This window comes from Sus scrofa, chromosome 1, assembly GCF_054392235.1.
Source record: "Sus scrofa isolate SSC_HxYL_T2T_F1_AM1 chromosome 1, Sscrofa_HxYL_maternal_Yorkshire_Landrace_v2.0, whole genome shotgun sequence".
Taxonomy (NCBI): Eukaryota; Metazoa; Chordata; class Mammalia; order Artiodactyla; family Suidae; genus Sus; species Sus scrofa.
Window position 1 is genome coordinate 41,530,117 of NC_139383.1, and position 23,433 is coordinate 41,553,549.

General features: G+C 35.2%; 1 protein-coding gene and 1 long non-coding RNA gene across 26 annotated transcripts in view; one reads left to right on the forward strand and one right to left on the reverse strand.

The window, feature by feature from the left end:
- The window catches only part of LOC106506546 (uncharacterized), a 1,093,182-nt gene that overhangs the window by 260,857 nt on the left and 808,892 nt on the right, over window positions 1-23,433 (reverse strand). Inside the window, exon 7 of one of the 3 annotated variants that reach the window (XR_014839971.1) lies at window positions 16,296-16,353. The exons of the other annotated variants lie outside the window; for them this stretch is intronic. This is a non-coding gene — a long non-coding RNA (uncharacterized LOC106506546). The remainder of the gene's footprint in view (window positions 1-16,295; window positions 16,354-23,433) is intronic. 3 annotated transcript variants of the gene reach the window in all.
- Window positions 1-23,433, forward strand: part of LOC106507559 (uncharacterized) — a 295,098-nt gene that overhangs the window by 30,378 nt on the left and 241,287 nt on the right. The gene's annotated exons all lie outside the window — the stretch shown is intronic.

The window sequence follows — 23,433 nt, forward strand, 5'->3', positions numbered from 1 at the left end:
TAAAAATTGCTTTAATGCCTGCACACAGAATCCTGTCTCCAGTTACTGGCAAAATTTCTGAAAATCTCCTTCTGATATCTTGCATTCTTTATGTCCTAGCACAGTTACTTTTCCCTTATTTTTCTACTTTTGCTAGTTTACCCTGCTGATCATGTGTAACTTCATGGGAGCAATGACTGTTCTGATATGCTCAGAATGACTTCCTCTAACTAACGAGTGAGTTGTTCTTGAACTGAAAGTATTATGCAAACCCCATACACTCATGATTTTTTTTCTTATGAACATTCCTTGTCCACCAAGAAATGAATCTTTTTTCTATTTCCTCACTCTTTCAGATGGGTAGGTTTCTGTACCATAAACTAAGTTTAAACTAACTTCTCTGCTACACTATCATGAAATCAGACATTTGATTGGGAGGACACTGAGCAATGTTTCATTTCGATGGAAATATTTGGTAGAATGATGAGAAGAAGTGACAATTATGCCTTTGTTTGATGGCTTGTTTGTTTATATTTATTAATTTGCTCTTGATGTCTTCTTTTAAAAACTTCTTGCTGCACATTAAGGCTGAGTGAACTGTCTGTATCAAAATCAATTTCTTACTAGAAAAAAAAAGGCTAAATCAGCTTGATGATGTTGATTGAAGTTGGACTTTAAGGGGTTCCATCAAAAAAATAGCTTTGAAACTTCCCTTCCATCCCATTGCATATTTTATATGTTACTTTCACCCGACAGTGCCTAAGCATTCCCACTTCTCCACCTCCTTATCAATATTTGTTATTTATTATATTTTAATGATGGCCAATCTGATAGGTGTGGGATGATACCTTATCAAGGTTTTGATATGCGTTTCATTAATGATTAGTGATATTGAGTTTATTTGTTTATTGTTAATATTATTATTATTTAATTTCCCTAATACATTTTTTTTCTATGTACAGCATGGTGACCCAGTTACATATACATGTATACATTCTTTTTTCTCACACTATCATGCTCCATCATAAGTAACTAGACATAGTTACCAGTGCTACACAGCAGGATCTCATTACTAATCCATTCCAAAGGCAATAATCTGCAACTATTAACCCCAAGCTCCCAATCCATCCCACTCCCTCCTCCCTCCCCATGGCTACCACAAATCTATTCTCCAAGTCCACGATTTTTTTCTGTGGAAAGGTTCATTTGTGCCATATATTAGATTCTAGATATGACTGATATCATATGGTATTTGTCTTTCTCTTTATGATTTACTTCACTTAGTATGAGAACCTCTAGTTCCATCCATGTTGCTGCAAATGGCCTTATTTCATTCTATTTTATGGCCGAGTAGTATTCCATTGTGTATATGTACCACACTTTCCTAATCCAATGATCTGTCGATGGATTTTGGGTTGTTTCCATGTCTTGGCTATTGTGAACAGAGCTACAATGAACATGTGGGTACATGTATCTTTTTTAAGGGAAGTTTTGTCCAGATTTATTCCCAAGAGTGGGATTGCTGGGTCATATGGTAGTTTTATATTTAGTTTTCTAAGGTACCTCCATACTGATCTCCATAGTGGTTGTACCAGCTTACATTCCCACCAACAGTGCAGCAGAGTTCCCTTTTCTCCACACCCCCTCCAGCATTTGTTGTTTGTGGACTTATTAATGATGGCCATTCTGATTGGTGTGAGGTGGTATCTCATGATAGTTTTGATTTGCATTTCTCTAATAATCAGTGATGTTGAACATTTTTTTCATGTGCTTATTGGCCATCTGTATATCTTCCTTGGAGAAATGTCTATTCAGGTCTTTTGCCCATTTTTCCATTGGGTTGTTGGGTTTTTGCTGAGTTGTATAAGTTGTTGTATATTTTATTTTATTTTATTGGTCTTTTTTAGGGCCGCACCCACGGCATATGGAGTTTCCTAGGCGAGGGGTCTGATCGGAGCTGTCACTTACAGCCTACACCAGAGCCACAGCAACGCTGGATCTGAGCCGTGTCTGTGGCCTAAACCACAGCTCATGGCAATGCCAGATCCTTAACCCACTGAGCGAGGTCAGGGATCGAACCTACAACCTCATGATTGCTAGTCAGATTCCTTAACCACTTAGCCATGATGAGAACTCCAGTTGTTTGTATATTTTAGAGATTAAGCCCTTGTCAGTTGCATCATTTGAAACTATTTTCTCCCATTCTGTAAGTTGTTTTCTTGTTTTCTTTTTGGTTTCCTTTGCTGTGCAAAAGCTTTTCAGGTCCCATTGGTTTATTTTTGATTTTATTTCTGTTGCTTTGGGAGACTGACCTGAGAAAACATTTGTAAGGTTGATGTCAGAGAATGTTTTGCCTTTGTTTTCTTCTAGGAGTTTGATGGTGTCTTGTCTTACATTTATGTGTTTAAGCCATTTTGAGTTTATTTTTGTGCATGGTGTGAGAATGTGTTCCAGTTTCATTGATTTATACATGGCTGTCCAGTTTTGCCAGCACCACTTGCTGAAAAGATTCTCTTTTTCCCATTTTATATTCTTGCCACCTTTGTCGAAGATGAATTGACCATAGGTTTCTGGGTTTATTTCTGGGTTCTCTATTCTGTTCCATTGGTCTGTATGTCGGTTTGGGTACCAGTAACCACACCATCTTGATGACTTTGGCTTTGTAATATTGCCTGAAGTCTGGGAGAGTTATGCCTCCTGCTTGGTTTTTGTTTCTCAGAATTGCTTTGGCAACTCTGGGTCTTTTGTGGTTCCATATAAAGTTTTGGATTGTTTGTTCTAGTTCTGTGAAAAATGTCATGGGTAATTTGATAGGGATTGCATTGAATCTGTAGATTGCTTTGGGTAGTATGGCCATTTTTACAATATTGATTTTCCCAACCCAGGAACATGGAATATCTTTCCATTTCCTTACATATTCTTTAATTTCCTTGATTAATGTTTTATAGTTTTCATCATAAAGTCACTCTCCCCAGTCTTATTCAATATAGTATTTGAAATCCTAGCCCCAGCAATTAGGCAAACAAAAGTAATAAAAGGCATCCAAATAGGAAGAGAATAGGTAAAACTGTCACTGTATGCAGATGATATGATGCTATATATAGAAAACCCTAAGGACTCAATCCAAAAACTACTTGAACTGATCAACAAATTCAGCAGAGTAGCAGGATATGAGATTAACATTCAGGAATCAGTCGCATTTCTGTAAACTAACAATGAAATATTAGAAAAGGAATACAACAATACAATACCTTTTAAAATTGCACCCCCAAAAATAAAATACCTGAGAATATACCTGACCAAGGAGGTAAAATATTTATATGCTGAGAATGATATTGAGTTTCTTATCATGAGTCTGTTGGTCATCTGTACATCTTCTCTGGAAGAAGGTCTATTCAAGTCCTCTGTCCCTCCTTTATTTTTTTAAATTTAATTTTATTGAAATACAGTTGATTTACAATGTTGTATTAGTTTTAGGTGTAAAGCAAAGTGACTCAGTCATACATATAGATATATCATTCTTTTTTCCCCATGTAGGTTATTGCTAACTATTGAGTAGATTTTCCTGTGCTATACAGTAGGTTCTCGTTAATCATTTATTTTATATAGTGTGTGTGTTATCCCCACCCTCCAAATTCTTCCCTCCTCTGGTGGTTTAACCTATGGTAACCATAAGTTTTGTTTTTAAATCTTCTGTGAGTTTGTTTCTGTTTTTTAAATAAGTTAGTTTGTAACATTTTTTACATCTTACATTTAGATTCCACATATAACTGATATATGATATTTGTCTTTGAATTACTTCACTTAGTATGGATAAATAATATTCCATTGTATATACATATCGCATCTTCTTTATCCAGTGCTCTGATGATAGACATTTAGGTTACTTCCATGTCATGGCTATTGTAAATACTGCTGCACTGAACATTGCTGTGCATCTTTTTGAATTAGAGTTTTCTCTGGACATATGCCCAGAAGTAGAATTGCTGGATAATATGATAGTTCTATATTCAATTTTTAAGGACTCTCCATACTGTCCTCCATGGTGGTTGCATTAATGTACATTCCCATCAACACTGTAGAAGTGTTCCTTCCCTTTTCTCCACACCCTCTCCAGCATTTATTGCTTGTAGACTTTTTGATGATGGCCATTCTGACTGGTATGAGGTGATACCTCATTGTGGTTTTGATATGCATTTCTCTAATGATTAGTGATATTGAGCATCTTTTCATGTGCCTGTTGGCTATCTCTATGACTTCTCTGGAAGAAGGTCTCCTCAGGTCCTCTGTACCTTTTAAAATTAGTTATTGTTTTTTTTTATGTTGAGTTATATGAATTCTTTGTATATTTTGGATATTAACCCCTTATTAGATATGTCATTTGCAAATATCTTATTCCATGCAGTAGGCAATCTTTTCATTTTGTTTTTAGCTTGCTTTGCTGTGCAAAAGTGTTTTAGTCTGATGTAGTCCCATTTGTTATTTTTGCTTTTATTTCCCTTGCCTGAGGAGACATATTTTAAATATATTGCTAACACTAGTGTTAAAGAGTGTACTGCCTATGTTTTCTTCTAGGAGTTTTTATGGGTTTAGATCTTATTTTTAAATGTTTAATCCATTTTGAGTTTATTTTTGTATATGGTTTGAGAAAGTAGTCTCATTTGATTCTTTTCCATGTAGCTGTCCAGTTTTTCCAGTATTATTTATTAAAGAGGCTATCTTGGGAGTTCCCATTGTGGCTCAGCAGTAACATTCCCAACTAGTATCCATGAAGATGAGGGTGGGATCCCTGGCCTGGCTCATGGGTTAAGGATCTGGTGTTGCCATGAACTGTGGTGTAGGTCGCAGATGCATCTTGGATCTGTTGTTGCTGTGGCTGTGGTGTAGGCTGGCAGCTGCATCTCTGATTCACTCCCAGCCTGGGAACTTCCATATACCACAGGTGCAGTCCTGAAAATCAGAAAGAATTAAAAAAAACTAAAGAGACTAAAGAAGCTGTCTGTTTCTTCCCCATTATGTATTCTTGCATCTTTTTTTGTTTGTTTGTTTTTAGGGCTGCACCTCTGGCATATGAAAGTTCCCAGGCTAGGGGATGAATTGGAACTGCAGCTGCTGGCCTACGCCACAGCAAAGAATAATCCAAGCTGTGTTTGCAACCTACACCACAGCTCACAGCTCATGGAAATACTGGATCCTTAACCTACTGAGTGAGGCCAGAGATTGAAACTCACATCATCATGGATACTAGTTGGTTCATAACCCACTGAGCCACAACACAAACTCCTCTTGTCTTTCTTTTTCTTTTTTTTCTTTTTTTTTTTTTTTGTAGGCTAATTGATCATATGTGCTTGAGTGTATTTCTGGATTCTCTATTCTGTTCCATTGACTAATGTGTCTATTTTTATTTTATTTTATTTTATTTTAATCTTATCTTAATGGCTACACCTATAGCATATGGAAGTTCCTGAGCCAGAGACTGAATCTAAGACACAGTTGCAACCCATGCCACAGCTGCAGCAATGCCAGATCCTTTAACCCACTGCACCTGGGTTGTGGATCGAAACTGAGACTCTGCAGTGAACATAGCCTCTGCAGTCAGATTCTTAACCCACTACACCACAGTGGAAATTCCCAATGTGTCTGCTTTTTTTTTGTGCCAATATCATACTGTTTTTATGACTCTAGCTTTGTGGTATAGTTTGATCAAGGAGCCTGATATCTCTAGCTTTGTTCCTCTTTCTCAGGATCCTTTAGGTTATTCAGGGTCTTTTTTGTTTCCATACATATTTTGAAATTAACTGTTTTGGGTCTGACTCAGGCTTCTTTCATGTTACTGCTTCTGCCCTGGGTCTTTGAGTGGGTCTTTGTGTGTAGTCTTTAAGAGTTGAACCTTTATTTCCTACAACCCTATTGATCTCCCAAAAGTAAGTCCAGCCTATTGTCATAAAGTCAGATGTTCTGGTGTTTCTTCTTCCCAGTTCAGGGTCCATGAGTTTGAGAATTTCATGTGGGGCTTGGATCCCTTGCCTCTTGGGAAGAACCTCTGCAATTACAATTATTCTCTCTTTTGTGGGTTGCCCACTCAGGACTATGTGTCTTGTCTATACTGCCTCTTTGCCTCTCTTTTCTCATTGTGGTTCCCTCTTTATATCTTTAGTTGGGGAATATCATTTCTGCTAGAGGTCAGGTCATTCTCACTGATAGTTGCTATATAAGTATTTGTAATTTTGGTGAACCTGTGGAAGGAGGTAATTCCACGGTACACCTCCATTATGGCCATTCCCTCAAGATTTTGAATTTTATTTATTGTTTTGGGGGTTTAGAATTATAACCAATACAAGGAAGTGATGCCCAGGTATCTCAACCCTGCTACCCTAGCCAGTTCTGCTAGAAGTCCTTTCTGTAATGTGATTGAGAAAAATCTTGTATTTCACTGAGTTTCTGCAAATATTTTCAAATTTTCTCATTAGCGAGGACTCACTGAGAAAATCCCCTGCTCCTTTTATTTCGCTTTGTCTTTATTTCCATATACTTTTATTAATTGTTTAATAAAAATTAAAATATGTGATTGTAATGAATAAGACAATCAAAAGGTATATTAAAAAAAAACAGTTAACAGTCTTTCTTTCCTTCTCTTCAGACTCTACTGGGGTATACCGATCCATACCATTCTCTATTCTCAAAATTATAAAGTGCTCTGTGATATTAACAAGAGAATATTTAGTATTTCACTCTGATATTCTTCATTGTAGGTGACAATTGGTTTTTAGTAAACTAGTTTAAAAGTAAAGAAAGGAGTCTTCTTGATTTGTTGGGGGCAGTGGCTGGGGAATGAGCAATTCAGCATTGTGAGGTAGTGAGCCATCTCACTGACTTGAAGGTTTTCAAGTCCTTTGTGAAAAAAAAAAAGCATTGAACTGAAAGAAGGGGCCAGTGACTCTGGCTGGTAGAGACAAACCTGAGGATGAGACAGGAGGGACTGGCATGAGCTTGACTATATTTAGCCCATTAGCCATAAAAAAATCTTTTGAAGCCAGGCTGAGCTATGCTAAGATAATGTTATCCTGGAACAAAAAATGTACTAATCTATTATCTGTCACTGAAAGGTATACTAAAAATACATTTAACCTGATAATCCCATTTATTTTTATTTCCAATAAGACAGAATAAAAAGCACAGTGCTCTTGGATGATAGTCTAGAAATTCAATTATGTACCATATTTTTTTCAGAGCCCTTTAAATGTCAATAATATTTGCTTCAAACTTACAGCATATTGAAATATGACTGTGTGTATTTATATTCTGCATGCATGTCTCTATATCTGTAATCAAATATTCTATCAAATGGAATGGATGCAAATTTACTTGGACACTGATATTTCCAAGATTCTTAAGGTATTTACTAAAAATATGATGCTTGCTTTCTGCCCTATGTATAATCTCTGACAGATTTCTAACTGGTATTAAAGATGTTTACTACCTCAATCTACATATTTACAAACACAATTTGGTTTATACATATTCAGTTGTTCTTATACTTGGATAGCTATCTCCATAATGTTGATTTACAGGTGCACAGATTAAAAAAATATATTCCTGAATATAAATCAAAGTAACACACAATTTGTGTATTAAATTTCAAATTTGATTGCAAGTTTGTTTCCGGGTAGCTTTACTTATTTAATAGAAATGTAATTTACAAAATGGCAATGTGCCTGTGATTTTATAAAGTTCATTAAGGTTGCCTACAGGACCAAAAATGTAAGTGAGCTGAAAAAAAATCTTGGGAGAATGTATGTCTGTATAAGACTGCAGAAAAACATAAAACAAAGCCTATAGTGAATTACAAGCTGAGCTTTAGTCACACAAAATTTACAGTTTGAAAAACAAGGAAGAGTAAGCATGACACTGAGAGACAGTGAAAACAGAATACTGACTAACAGGGCTAATCTTTCAAAGGCCTGTAAAAACTTGTGTTTCCGTTATTTCTGTAAACAGTACTAAGTGATAAGTATTGATAATCATTGTCTTATCATCCCAGGCCATCAGCAACATTTACTACTATTCTTTATTTTAAAGATGTTAAGTTTTAAATAATGCCACATCTACCTTTGACATCCTGAGAATGTGCCAGCTGCTGTGACTATTTCTCATGATTTCTCCCTTTCCATTTTGTCCCCTACCCAATCTTTGCTCCTTTCTTAAACACCTCAGTTAATCTTAACTACTCACAATCTTTCAGAGGAGTGGAATTTCAGGAGTCTACTCTTTGCCTTTTTCCATTCATTGCAAGAGACCCTGTTAAGGCTGTTAGATAAAAGTACAAGACACCACTTAAAATTTGATTTTTTTCAGATAAAAATATGATTTTTTTTGCTGTAAGGATATCCTGTGCTATGTTTGGGATACTCTTATACTAAAAGTAATTATCCCTTATGTTTCTGTAATTCAAACTTAACCTGGAGTCCTTTATTTTATTTGCTAAATCTGACAACCCTACCTGGCGGGCCATTGTCACAAGGCAGGGAATGCCACCCACGGTTGACCCCAACCATGACATATATTTAGGAATGACTTTGTCCCAAGAGGGTGTGTTTCAGATGACAATCATTCCTGTTCCTTGGAAGAAGCAGGAGTGGTGGCAATAATCAGAAATCACCTTAATTCAGTTTCCTAGTGGATCAAACCCACTGTGAGGAGCTGCTTAGTTTTTCAGAAAATTTGATAAAACTTGGGAATAAGTTTCATGATAGTTCTGGTTATTTTTAGGTAATTAAAAATTTAAAAAAAAATCTTTATTAGAAAAAAGTCAGTTTTAATTCAATAATTAGTCTGTCCAGCCTAGAATAATGGTCAAACGCCTATAGTTTAAAATTTTTTTTTTAACTACTCTCTTAAAGTGGAAAAGATCAGACCATTTATCCTCCATTTTCTCACTTCTCCTTCCCACTCAAAACGCTGCTTCTGGCTTCTGTGGTTTGAACATGGGCAGAGGAATAGCAGTGGGAGAAGTAGAGGTAAGGGGTAAGATATTCATGAATCTTCTAGGACCAAATGATCTGGCTCTGGGTGCCACTGCCTTGGAACATTTTCTAATTTGGCACTTTAAAGGACACTTTATGATTCCTCACTTGATAGGAATTTCTAGCTATAAGCTCCCCTGGTTACAGGGGTTTCCATCTGCCTGGTTGTTTTTTGATATCTGTTACTGAACTGAACTTGACTCTGTCCACCCATACAGAGTACTTTCCTTCACTAAAAGTGAAGCCAATCCACTGACACTGGGTAGTAGTGAAGGAAAGTGCAGTAAAATTATTGCAGGCACCAAGCAAGGAGTACAGGTGGCTAATGCTCAGCAGAACTAAATGTCATGACTTTTTTTTTTCATTTTTTAGAATTTTATTGAGGTAGAGTTGATTTATAATGTTGTGATAATTTCTGCTGAACAACAAAGTGATTCCATCTTATATATAGACACACATCCTTTCTTTTCCAGGTTCTTTTCCCATATAAATTATTATAGAATATTGGGTAGAATTCCTTGTATTATATACAGTAGGTTCCCATTGGCCAGTCATTCCATATATCACAGTGTGCATATGCCATTCCCAAACCTCTCTGATGTTTTTTAGCTAAAGGTTTTTAAAGGCAGAGTAAAGGAGGGGAGTCACAGGGTGCATGATCAGCTCAGGTATAATTCTCTGGTTGGTGGTGAGGTAATGGCATGGTATCATAGGGGTTAACATTATCAATCCTCAATCTCCAGCCAGCCTGAGGACTATGTGCTCATGATTATCATGCAGTTAACTTTTTCCATCTGGTGGGGGTTTTAGTATCTGTAAAACAATTCAGGAACTATACATCAGAAACTGTTATTTATGTCTTTTAGGGAGAAACTAAAGATTCTGTGACTGCTGTACGGCTGATTTACTGTTTAAATTGTTACCAGTTCTCATGGCCTAACTGCTATTTTGTTGTTGTTGTTGTTACTACATGTTCACATCCTTTCTGTTATTAATTCTTGAGCCAGCCTTTTGTGACTCAGGGGAGGCCTAGGAGAATAAAACTTTTCCATAAAAAAGAGGCAAGTGGAAGACATGGGGGGAATCTGTCCCTGAAAAGCCCCATAATGTCTTACTAGATTACATATCTATCTTTTTATCACTAGACAAGCCATGGTCCACTCCCAGCTACTTTCTTCTGACTTCTTTCTGTCATTCTGGGTGGTTTTTTGGAGTGTAGTGTATATAAGCATTATTTCATCATGCTGTAAGCACATTTTGTTCATGGAGAACATTTAACTCTCTTTATTCCTGTCAAGTTCTCTTAATCTTGGGGTTCCCCTCTTTGTAGTTACACTGATTGTCCTTTAGATTCTCATGCATGAATCATTATCAGTCTACTCTCACCTGCAGCTCCAGTGATCACAATATAAGCTTTTCCCATGCTCTCATTGTGCCCTTTCTCCTGGCATGAGATTTAAATACCCACTCCAGCCTGCCTTTTCTTCATGGTGGAACTCAAAGTGTACCTCCCTCTCTTACCCCAAGTCTTTAGACCCTTAATGTGGGTGAGGAAAAGTAATTGCAAAAATACCTTTTGGAACTGTCCTTTTCAAAAATGGATTAAATATGAGAGAGTTGTCTTCTATTTTCTTGGGCCCCTGAGTGAAACTGAGGCTGAAGCCAAAGACTTAAGTAGTTTAATTTATTATTTAAAAAATCTTTTTTATTAAAGTATAGTTCATTTACAATGTTCCTTCAATTTCTGCTGTACAGAAAAGTGACCCAGTCATACATATATGTACATTTTAGATAGAGTGTTAAATGTGTTCACCTAGATTCTTTGACATTCTGAGAATCAGCAGGTAATTCTGGATACAGGTTAAAATTATCAATTAAGACAATGTCCTTTAACATAAACTACCAACTGCAACAATGTCACTGTATGCAAAGCAGATTGCCACTAATCCATGATTTAATCTAATTAGAGTGTGTGTGGATATCCTCAGTTTATTTCTTAACCAGTGACTTTTATAAAAGTAGTGAGGGCAGAAATATTTTAGAGATTAATTCTTATGCATACACAGTCCATTTTCTAAAGAAAGGATATTTAGATGGGGTAATAATGTATAGGTGAAGACTTGACCATTTGCCCCTTATTCTAGGAAAGGGAAAAATTCAGAGTGTAAAAATATTAAATAGTGCATTGGGATTCATGGTGGGATGCTGGCATTAACAAAATTTACAATGTTTTTGAAGAGAAGTAATGAGAATTTCTCTGCAGCTTCAGTAGCAATGTATAATACAGCACAATGAAAAATAGTATTTTAATTTTCATGCATGCCCTCCACCAGAGGTGTTAATCCTGTGCTAGACTCTATAATTCTCCAACTGTTTGAGGTGAAAGAAAAATGATATTCCATGTCTTTCATAGATAGAGCATATATTTTGGAGAATCTAGAGGCTGGAAGAATTCATGTACTAAAGAGCAAGGCCCACCTGGCAAAATCAAGGTGTTTCACAAATGAGCAGGACATTAACCAATGGGTGGATTATTCTATCAAGTGCTAAACCAGAGAGTGAGTGCTGCCTTTAAAATAGGTTAAAATGTAAAATTATTTAAATTTGATTATATTTGCCAGAGACATCATTGTAATGATTCAGTTTTTGGAAGTATAATACTTAAAATGGTCAGAGCATTTGACAACAGTCATACATTTTTACAAAATTTGGGGGTTCCTGTTGTGGCATAGTGGGAACGAATCCGACTAGTATCTATGAGGATGTGGGTTCAATCCCTGGCCTCACTCTGTGGGTAGGGGATCTGGTGTTGCTGTGAGCTGTGGTGTATGTAGGTCACAGATGTAGCTCAGATAGCTGTGGTATAGGTCAGCAGCTGTAGCTCTGATTCAACCCCTAGTCTGGAAACTTCCATATGCAAGGATATAGCCCTAAAAAGCAACAAACAAACAAAAAAAACCCCCAAAATTACAAAAGGCCAATTTTGAGGGTAGATAGGAATTTCTGTGTAGATAGAAAGGTCACATTTATAAGTAAGATATGTTCGTGCTGAGAGACCCAATGTAGGACTTAGAAGTTGAATGTACCTCGTGTCCTTACGCTAAGAACAAATAAAGCATAACTCAAACTGTTGGCTGCCTAGTCTCTGATATACCTAAAAAGTGCCCTCCTTGCTCAACAGACTGCTAATATCAAGTTTATGAAGGAGGGAAATGAGTCAGACACACAAACTCACCTCAAGCTTCGTTATCTTAAAGATAGTCACATAAGAATGTCAGATGAAGATCAGGAGCTCAAATGTCCACAGGGGCCATTTGAGAAAATTGATAAAGCAGACAGTCTATGAATTGATAGACTGGCACTAACTCTGAGCCTTCGTGTGAGGAGAGCTTTGAAAAATGATGCATCCTGGAAACCACAGAAGGGAGCAACAAGACCCATCTCTTGCTGACTGTAGGCTGGCAGGCTAGAATCTAATTTTTCTAAAAAAGTCAGGAACTTTGATTTTTATGTTAAAAGTCAGTAGTTGAACATTAGGAAGGAATGCAATACTTTTTGAACACCAATGGCCAAATAGAACATATGTATGGTCTTGGCATGCCTGAGAGACACTAGTTTAAGAGCACTGGTCTGCATTTATTTTGTGTCTCAGAGTGTGGTCTTGACCCACAGGCCTCAACATCACTCCATACTCCTGAATCTGCCAAGATTTTCCAAGTCTATTGCTATGAGCACAATTTACTGCTCTGTTTAGTCACAACCCTTATTTGTATGAAACTATTAACCAAATAAAAAGGCCTGCCTGCTGAATGGGGAAGATAATTGCAAATGATGTGTCTGATAAAGTGGTTAATACTCCAATATATACAAAGAAGTCATACAATTCAACATCAAAAACAAACAAACAAAAAAAACCCCAAAAACCCAACCAATTAAAAAATAGGAAGAGGCTGAACAGACTGTTTTCCAAAGAAGATATACAGATAGCCAATAGGCACATGAAATGATTCTCATGTCATTAATCATCAGGGAAGTGCAAATCAAAACCACAATGAGATATCACCTCACACCTGTGAATGGCCATCATCAAAAAGTGAATAAATGAAATGTGCTGGCGAGGATGTGGAAAAAGGGAAGCTTCAAATACTGTTGGTAGAAATGTAAATTGGTGCAACCACTGTGGAAAATAGTACAAAGATTCCTTAAAAAATTAAAAATAGAACTACCATATGATCCAGCAATTTCATTCCTGGGTATTTGTTGTAGGAAAACAAAAACAGTAATTTGAAAAGATATATGCACCCCTATGTTCAAAACATCATTATTTACAATAGACAAGATAAGAAAGCAACCTAAGTGTTCACTGATCTATTAATTGGAAAAGATGATGTGAAATATATGCACACACACATATATATATACACACACTTAATATATATAGTCATATATATACATATATACACATACACATATATAAAATGGAATATTACCCAGTCATGAAAATAATGGAATCTTGACATTTTTGACAACATGGATAGACCTACAGGGTATTATGCTAAGAGAAATAACTCAAGCATAGAAACACAAATCCTGTATTATTTCACTTATATGTGGTCTCTAAAAACAAAGTAAATTAACAAATATAACAAAAACAGATACTGACTCACAGAGAACAAAGTTGTTGTTGCCAGAGGCAAGGAGTGTAAGAGAAGAGAAATAGGTGAGGGAGATTTAGGTACCTTCCAGTTACAAAATACCTGAGCCATGAGGATGAAATATACAGTGTGGGGAATACAGTCAGTGATTATCTAATATTTTTGTATAGTGATAGATGGTAACTAGACTTGCTGTGATGATCATTTTGAAATGTACAGACATATTGAATCACCATGTTGAGTAACAGGGACTTACATAGTGTTGTAGGTCAATTATACTCCAAAAACAAACACACAATTAAATTCATAGAAAAACAGATCAGATTTGTGGTACTAGATGTGGGGTATGGGTGGAAGAGGCATTGAATGTAGGTAGTTAAAGATAGAAACTTCCACTTACAAGATAAATAAGTACTAGGAATTTAATGTAAAGCATGATAAATATAATTAATACTGCTGTATATTACCTATGAAGTTGTTAAGAGGTAAATCCTAAGAATTCTCATCCAAGAAAAAATTTTTCTTTTTCTTTTGCCTGGAATGATGGATATTCACTAAACTTATTGTGGTCATCATTTAGTGGTACATGTAAGTCCAAAGTTATGCTGTACACCTTCAACTTATGCAGTGTAGTATGTCAATTATACCTCAAAATATAATGTATAATATATATATAATATAATATAATCAGAACAACAAGAAAAATACACACATTTTGCCAAGGTAAATTTTCTTCCCTTACAGTATAAGAGGATGAGAAATTTACCTCTCCTCTACAGTATGTAATCATGAGAAACATCACACAAAGCCAAATTGATGAACATTATAAAAAATACCTAGCTGATAATTTTCAAAGATGTAAAGATCCCCAAAAGAAGGAAAGACTGAGAATCTGTCAGAGCCCAGAGGAGATTAAGGAGACAAATGATTAAAAGTTGTGGTATCCTGGATTAAATCCTGTAAGAGAAAGAGTGGAAAAACTGCTGCAGTTTGTATAAGAGTGGAAAAACTGCTGTAATTTAGTTATTAGTGTTAATATTCTATTAATGTTAATTTCTTAGTTTTGACAAATATACTGTGGTTGGTTATGTCGTAAGTTACTATCAGGGAAAGCTGGGTGAAGGAGATAAGGGAACTCTGTACTATTTTGAAGCTTTTCTGTTAGTCTAAAATGAACATTGTGTTTAGAACTGAACATAAAATCTTAGAATAGGATTTAAACAAAATGAACTAAGTATATGGATATTTTTTTCCAATCTATATTAATGACAGATTTATTCCCAGGCATGAAGGAAGTGATTATTTCTAATTATTTATCATTCTAATCTTGGAGTGAATCCCATTGAAGGATAACTCTGCCTTGAGCCAGCTTGACATTTCAGTCCTTGCGTATGATTTTGCCTTATAGAGCAATGGCTTTCTTTGTTTCAGCTGTCACAGACTTTTAATAAAATAATGCCTTTAAACATAATTTCCCTCCAGACTTATCTCTTTATTTGGATAGCAGAAACATGCAATGTAATGCACCAGCAGCTGGACCTCCCTCAGCATTGTTTTGTAATTATCATTGTTGTTTTTACTGAAACAAATATGATATTAAGTTTTTGGGAAGGGAATTGATAGGACCTCTTCTAATTCTCCCTTAATTTTTACCTCAGGTTTATTCTTTGCTTGTTCTTTGTAAAATGAAATTAGTGTTGATTTTTTAATCTTTAGCCACAATTTGCAAATTGTCTCTGACATAATTTGAAGTTATGAAAAAAATTAAAGATTTATAAATTATGTTTCACACACACATATCATTTTTAAGCAGTTATGAGGAAATTACTGCTTTGGGTGTTTTTTTAAGTTTGCCCTGTTTTGCCACATCCAAGATATGATTTTAAGTTGTGGAACAAAAATGGCTGATCCCTTTGAAAGCCAACGTGTCAGCAAAACTACTCAAATTGCAAAAAAAGCTAAAATTGTAAGGCTGGCAGCAGAAAGAAACATATTTAATACTAAAAGGCTAGTAATTAATAAGGTAAGGACCTCTGGAGTGTGGACAGTCTAAATGAAGCTATTATCATGTTACAAACGTGCAGCTTCATTTTAACTGGCAACTGAAACTCACAGGTAATTTATTCACAGCTGGAAGTTAAGATTCATGAGATTGGGATTGAGAAGGTAAATACTAAGAAGTTTTGTGGTGCCAAGAATCCTTTTCTTATGGATGTGTAACAGGTGTAAATCTAAAATGTATATTCTTGTTTTGTCTTATTTTTGGGGTTAAACTTTGAAATAAACAAAAAACAAGGAAAGAAAAATATTGGCTTGAATACCATATGAACACCTGAAGATCAGCTCTGAGGATGCTCTAGAAGACAAGATGGAAAATTAAATCCCAGTAAGAGCTTGGCCCACAGAGATCTGCAAACTTCCTATGAGAAAAATTGGCATCACTGCATACTTCTCTCAGGAAGGTGACTTCATTCATGGACTCCCAAGAAAACAAGAAGGAGCAGGATAGCTGCATGTCCTCCTTGCCCAAATTCTGAGAGTACCAGGAGACAAAGAAAAAATGGGGTTTGCTGCAGCTACCTCAGTGGGGAAACAGTACATCTATACTAACAATGTCTAGAGGTAGAGAACAATTTACCTTCCAAAACCTGGGAGATTGCCACCATTTAAGATGTAACCCAAAAAGGTCTGTGAACCTACAGAGGAAAAAAAAATGCAACATATTAAAGTTCCACCTATTAGAATGAGGAAATTTAGATAGAACAAACAACATACATCCAGTGAAATATGATGGTGGCAGAAGTATGTGAAAGCCTTAATAAACAAAAGATATTACAATGACTTCAGCACTGAAGATCTAAGTGTATAATTAAGAGGGCTTTTTGGAGCCTAAACCATAATTACTCACAAAATAATTACATGAAATAACTCAATGTAAAGGTAATTAATTATGAATTCTAATTAGTGGCCTAAAATATCAAACACAAAACACATCTTGAAGCACTGAGAAAAAAATTTATGAGGAAATGACAAATATAATGCAAAAGATAAGAAACATGGATTAGTGGATCCAGGAGATCAGTTATGAAAATAAAATAAAAACAAAACAAACATATGGAAATATCAAAATCCAGAAACGTAAAAATTCATTAAAACTGTATTGGTAAGAGTTTACATGCACAGAAGAGCAGTTCGCAAACTGGGATTCTTCTAACTAGCAGGGCAATGAAGCTCAGAGGGCTGTTTTAGGAAAATTTATTTATTTTTTACTTTTGTAAATTATTGTTTTATTTTTTCCATTATAGCTGGTTTGCAGTGTTCTGTCAATTTTCTACTGTACAGCAAGGTGACCCACTCACACATCTATGTATACATTCCTTTTGCTCACTTATCATGCTTCATCATAAGTGACTAGATATAGTTCCCAGTGCTATACAGCAGTATCCCATTGCTTATCCATTCCAAAGGCAATAGTTTGCATCTATTAATCCCAAATTCCCAGTCCATCCCACTCCCTCCCCATCCCCCTTGGCAACCCCATGTCTGTTCTTCATGTCCATGATTTTCTTTTCTGTGGAAAGGCTCATTTGTGCCCTATATTAGATTCCAGATATGTGATATCATATGGTATTTGTCTTTCTCTTCCTGACTTACTTCACTTAGTATGAGATCCTCTAGTTCCATCCATGTTGCTGCAAATGGCATTATTTTGTTCTTTTTATGGCTGAGTAATATTCCATTGTGTATATGTACCACATCTTCTTAATCCAGTCATCTGTCAATGGACGTTTAGGTTGTTTCCATGTTTTGGCTATTGTGAATAATGAGAACCCGACTAGTATCCATGAGGAAAATTTATGTAGTGGAAACATGGAAGCTATTGAACATTTGTAATGATCTTGTACCGCTGAGTTTTTTTTTTTTTCCAGTGACAGGGTGTTGGCTAAAATGTTACGTCATTTTTGGAAAAAAAATTTGGTTTTGTTTATGATTTTTCATAGGCATTTACAAGGAATAACACAAATTAAGTTTTGCTCATGTTGCAGGATAAGCTAAATTAGATTTTCCTTAACTGGTTTTGTACAAGGAATTTTCAAGTCTGGTCTCCATTTTGTATTTTATTTTAATGGAGCTGATGATTAAACACATAATGAAGGTAATTTTCTCTGCGCCAAATAAAATTCTAAGCCTGCAGTTTGAATATAACCATAGATTGTGATCTTCATAAAACACAATCATCCATTATTATCATCATCATCATCTTCTTCCATGCTGTAGAGGATTTAAATATTTCTATAAATTCTTTGGCATTATCCCATTAAAGAATGGATACTAATTCCCCTCCTTGTGAATGTAGAAATGCAAGCTGAACTTAGAAACTTACTTCTAATTATTGAGAGTGACATTGTGTGACCTTTCCATATTAGATCATAAAAGGCTATATATCTTCTACTTGCCCTCTTTCTCTTTCTCTTTATCTCTGTCTTTCAGAACTTATGATTTTGAAAGTAAGAAGTCCAGCTGCCTTGAGGAAACCATTGTAAAGAGACCGTATTGAGAGTCCACCTAAGGGTAGAAAAAGATGCCTAAGGAATAGCTTTTTGAGATTCCTGTTGTTTGAGCTTTCTAACAACTTACTAACATAATTAGGTGAGTTGAAAAGCTTTGGATGACTCCAGCCCTTATCCTTCCAGAAGCCTCAGCCAGTTCCAAGTAGAGCAGAGATGGGTTTTCTCTATTAAGCCTTGCTCAAAATACAGATTTAGGACCAGAAAAAATGTTGTTGCTTTAGTTCTGAAGTGGTAATATGCAGCTATAGTGGTTAAAATATGACATTCTAGACTAATTTAGTAAATTAGCAATTTAAGAAAGTTAATAAATGGTACTAAACCAAAGACAAAAGAATCAGAATAGAGGAAATTATTGAAGGGAAACAACTGTGAGCAGTGAAATATGTATTCTATAGGGATACAATTACATAAACTTAAATAATGGTACACTTTCTAAGAATGTGCTAAGTGGGACTTCTGAAACAGAGAAAGGACATGCTGTGTGATATATTTAGATAATGAAATATCTTAGGCAAGCCTAAAAGTTGGAGGAGGAAGGAAGATATATAATAATAAAAGCTTTCTGAATGGTTCAGCAGATGAAAAGAAAAGAGAGAGAAAGACAAGAGAGGGATCAATGAAAATATCCCAGAGACCTTAACTTAGTTATTTGGGATAAATAATGGCTATTTTGTTTTTAAATTATTGTTGTGAAATATGTGCCTTTTTGAAAGCAAATAAAGAGAGGATGATCACTAAGGAAGTGAAAGAGTACAGTAGAGTTTTCAAAATAATAAAACGATTCACAAATCAGTGAAAATAAAGGGAAGAAAAATCAAAATAAATTAATGCCATTTCTCTAAACTTGACCTATTCAGATGTTATATAATTATATAGCTATCTATTTAAAATACTTTCATATGCTGCTTACAAAAAAATACACTTAACCAGAGTTCCTACTGTGGTTCAGCAGGTTAAGGACCTGACATCGTCTCTTTGAGGATGTGGGTTTGATCCCTGGCCTCACTCAGTGGGTTAAAGGTCTGGCTTTGCTGTAAGCTCTGGAGTAGGTTATAGATGCGGCTCAGATTCGGCCCCTGGTCCAGGAACTTCCATATGCTACAGGTGCGGCCATAAAAAGAAAAAAAATACACTTACCACAAAGTTATAATGAAATATTTAAAATAATGTGGTAGGCAAAGAGAGAAAGAGATAGAGAATGAGTGGGCAAGAATGGTAGTATAAATATTAGGTTGGATATATTTAAGCTAAAATTTCTAAATAGGAGATAGTGGGATTTTTTTTAAGACAAGGATAATTTTGAAGCTCTAATAATCATAAACCTATATGTATAACATAACAAAGTTAATGATTTGAAGTAAAAATATTAGAAATTCAAGAAAAATCAGTTAAAATACAGCTAAAAAATTCGTTTCCTTCATTTTTTCCTCAAATTTATTTTTCAAATGAATTATTGGTAATAGCTACCATTTATTGAGAATCTACCATTTCAGTCCAAATATTACATGACATACACACAATTAAACTTTGCAAAATCCCAGTGAGTTAGTATTACTATTAGTAATAGGTGAAGGAACTAAGGCTGAATCAGTTGCTTATACAGGGCCATGAAGCTGATGAAAGGCAAAATTCAACCCTATCTGTCTAAATCTTGTGTTCACTTGCTTTACACAAAAACACATGGCCAGAGAATAATGTGAACACATGAACAGAAGGCAATATTTGAAGTTTTTCTAAAATAAGAAAAAAATACTAACATTTTACTCGTAGTCCTAGAGAATGCTTTAGAATTTTGCATGCAATCAGCTTTCTCCTCAACTTTTGGAAAAGCTCAAACTTTTAACTGCCCTCAGCTTCATTTTCTCCCATTTAAAGCATTAGCCTGCATCCTAAATGTTTCCCAATCACCTCAGAACACACTTTTCCTCTGATGATTGTTCCCTCTCCTATCATATTCCTAGTCAAAGACAGTAAAAGACCAAGTCAACTCCTTAAGATAGCCAAAGCTAATTATTTTCTCTAGTAGAGCTGGAAAAGGTAGTAGCTAACACCAGTTTACTTCTTTCTCAGTAACTCACCTTGATGGACATGAGCAGAATCAATTATCTAATTTGCTTAAAAGGATTCTCTGGAGATTCTTATGCATTGTGTTGGGAGTTTTGTATTTAGTGATGGTGCTTTCTATTGCTTTTTAATTCCCTGAAGAATATAACACAGTGACGCTTCAATGAATTGGAACATATGGAGTATGATAATTAACAAAACATCATTTTGAATTTAACATTTATTAAATGTTTCTTGATTTTTGTTATCTTGATCTTAGTGATACATTTTAATAAAAATGTATTTAATCTTTCTTTAATGCCCAAGGATATTATATAAATCTTCTGTTACTACTCTCAATCTTAGAGCTAGCTGTATGTTTACTGACTGCATGATAGCCTAAAAAGTTACATATATTATCATTGGGTCATGAAATGTTTTTCTATTAAAGGAGAATAAAAATCCTGCAGAAATTGCAGAGGGAACATTATGTGATTGTGGACAAAAATGTGAGCTTCTTCAGGGGAAATTTCTTAAAAGTCATTATTCTTGGTTTATGACTCCTGAGAAATCCTAGAACCAGAGAAACCAAATTGATTTGGCAGCCCTTTCTGAAAGTGCACTTTTACTTATTTATTTATTAAATTTTATAAAAGAGTAGTAAACAACCCTTCTTCTTTTGTTGTTTTCAGAAGAGATAGATAATTCTTACAAAACTGGTAATGGTCAACCATCATCCCTCCAGCTTTAACTCAAGGACTGGTGGGTTGTTGTCTCCCATATGAAAGTTACTGAGCTGATATGCCAAGACATAGAGAAAGGGAATGGCAGCAGATGATGAAGGTAAGACAAGGAGTGTAGAGGCAGCATAGCAAAGATATATGAATTTTCTGTGCTTCCAGGAAACAATGCAAAGGGTTGACTGGGGTTGAATAGTCATGACAATAATTAATTTTAAAATTAGGAAGACTGAATCTTAAGAACTAGAATGACAGTTTTAACCAAAGGTGACAAAAAATCTATAGAATCAGACTGAACTATCACTAAAGCTGTCCAGCATTCAGCAGAAAAGGGGCGAGGGAAGGATAACAGATCAGGGTTCGTAGAAATTATTGGTAAAAAAAAAAAAAAAAGTTCATGTTTATGCCCCGTGAGTCAAGACTGTTCACTCAAACTAAATATACTTCTTTGTACAATGTCACTTCTGATTTGTCTTTTTGTCCTAAAAGTAGGTATCAAAACAACACTGATTAATTGTAGTCTGGTAAGGGGGGTTCTATTTCCTAGGAGTTTTATTGGTCATTAATGTGTGGAAATGGCACCTTCAATATATATATTAATTGTTTCCACAGCTCATGAACTAAATAAACTGAGAGCTAGTGTATGTGTGTGGCAACATGTAACTCTCTGGATTATAATGCCAAAAAAAAACACATAAAAATACTGTAGTGGGGAAAGAGTTAAACTTGTAAATATAAAGAGGTATTAGGCAAACTTTATAGGTCAGGATTTGTGTGTGTGTGTGTGTGTGTGTTTGTGTGTGCGTGCGTGCTTAGTGCTATCTTCAAGCTGTCTTCAAAGTAAATAAGCTAAGTAAGAAACTGATTTTTTAGATGTGTTCTTCAGCTAATATAGCAACAAAGGGCTCAGAATTTTTTTTTTTTTTTTTTTTTTTTTTTTTTGTCTTCTTAGGGCTGCACCCGTGGCATATGGAGGTTCCCAGGCTAGGGGTTGGGAACCTAACCCTGTGGTGTTGCTGCTGGCGTACATCACAACCACAGCAACTTGGTATCTAAGCTACATCTGCGATCTACACCACAGCTCATGGCAATGCCAGATCCTTAACCCACTGAGTGAGGCCAGGGATCGAAGCTGCGTCCTCATGGATACTAGTCAAATTCGTTTCTGCTGAGCCATGATGGGAACTCCTCAATTTAAAATTTAGGATGAAAAAATGTATGTATCTAAATTGGTAATGCAGTACATCCGTATGCTGGATCAGTTCTTTGGTATTTCATTATTTTTTTAATCTGAATGTGATACATATTTTTGAACTCCATGACAAAATTTCATCATACTACCGTAATTCCTTGATGATTCAGGAAACCTGATTTCAGGCCTCATTTCTGCTGTTCCAGATATCCTACCCTTCAGGCAAAACTGCTTTCTAGCAAGGCCCTTTAGCTAGATATTTTAGAAATTATATTATTTTAGCATAAGATGTTCTTTATCAAAATCCTACCTTATGGCTAGTTTCACAAATCCTACCCTGGAAATGATTATTAACATATAAGGTATTAGTCATTAAAAAGTATTAAGTAGAACCAATTTCTTTCCATTTCTGAATTTCATTATATCTGTTGGTGTGCACTAATTTGCACTGAACTTAGTGACATTACTTTTATAAGAAATTATTTTTAAGATAAAGTAAAAAAATAAAGATATACTATAATGATTTCGGAAAGGATAGTGACTTGTATCTCATTCTTGGTGGTAAGAATCTGTACCTTAGGAATTAATTTTTAAGTATATACTAGTAATATTTATTGTTTTTCAAGGTGAACTTTTACAGATAGAGCACTTTATCTGAAGTATAAGAAATGTTATCTGCAGTGTAAAGACATGTTCAAAAAAGGCCTCAAAAGAATTGAGAATTTTCTCTGGTAACTTGATTTAAGTTCAATAAATCTAATGAGAAAAATGAAATACTTTTCTTAAATAATCAGAAATTATTTTCCAAAGATGACTGTAATAAAACTAGGCAACTTTGGGAGACCATAACAAATGAGGCATTTTATGAATATTGATTAGTTAGACATTTGTAAAGCATGAGAAATTTCTAAAAAATAATTTTAAAATGGAACCATCAAATTATATTTTTTTACATAATCTTAATTAGAGTTGGGGATGACAATCATCAGAACCAATAGAATAATAAGCATAAGTGAACTCTCCATATGGCAGTATTGTATAGGCAATACAGCAAGTGCTTTGCATGTATTTGAACTTCAGACCTAACCATAGTCTTATGGGATAAATACAGAGATGTGCCAAAGCAGATTTGAACTGGCTTATGAGAGCTAGTAATTAAATTTTCAGGAATTTTGTTAGTTACTTGATGTCAAGTTGTAGTAGTGTGAAAGTGGCCATAGGGGGATAATT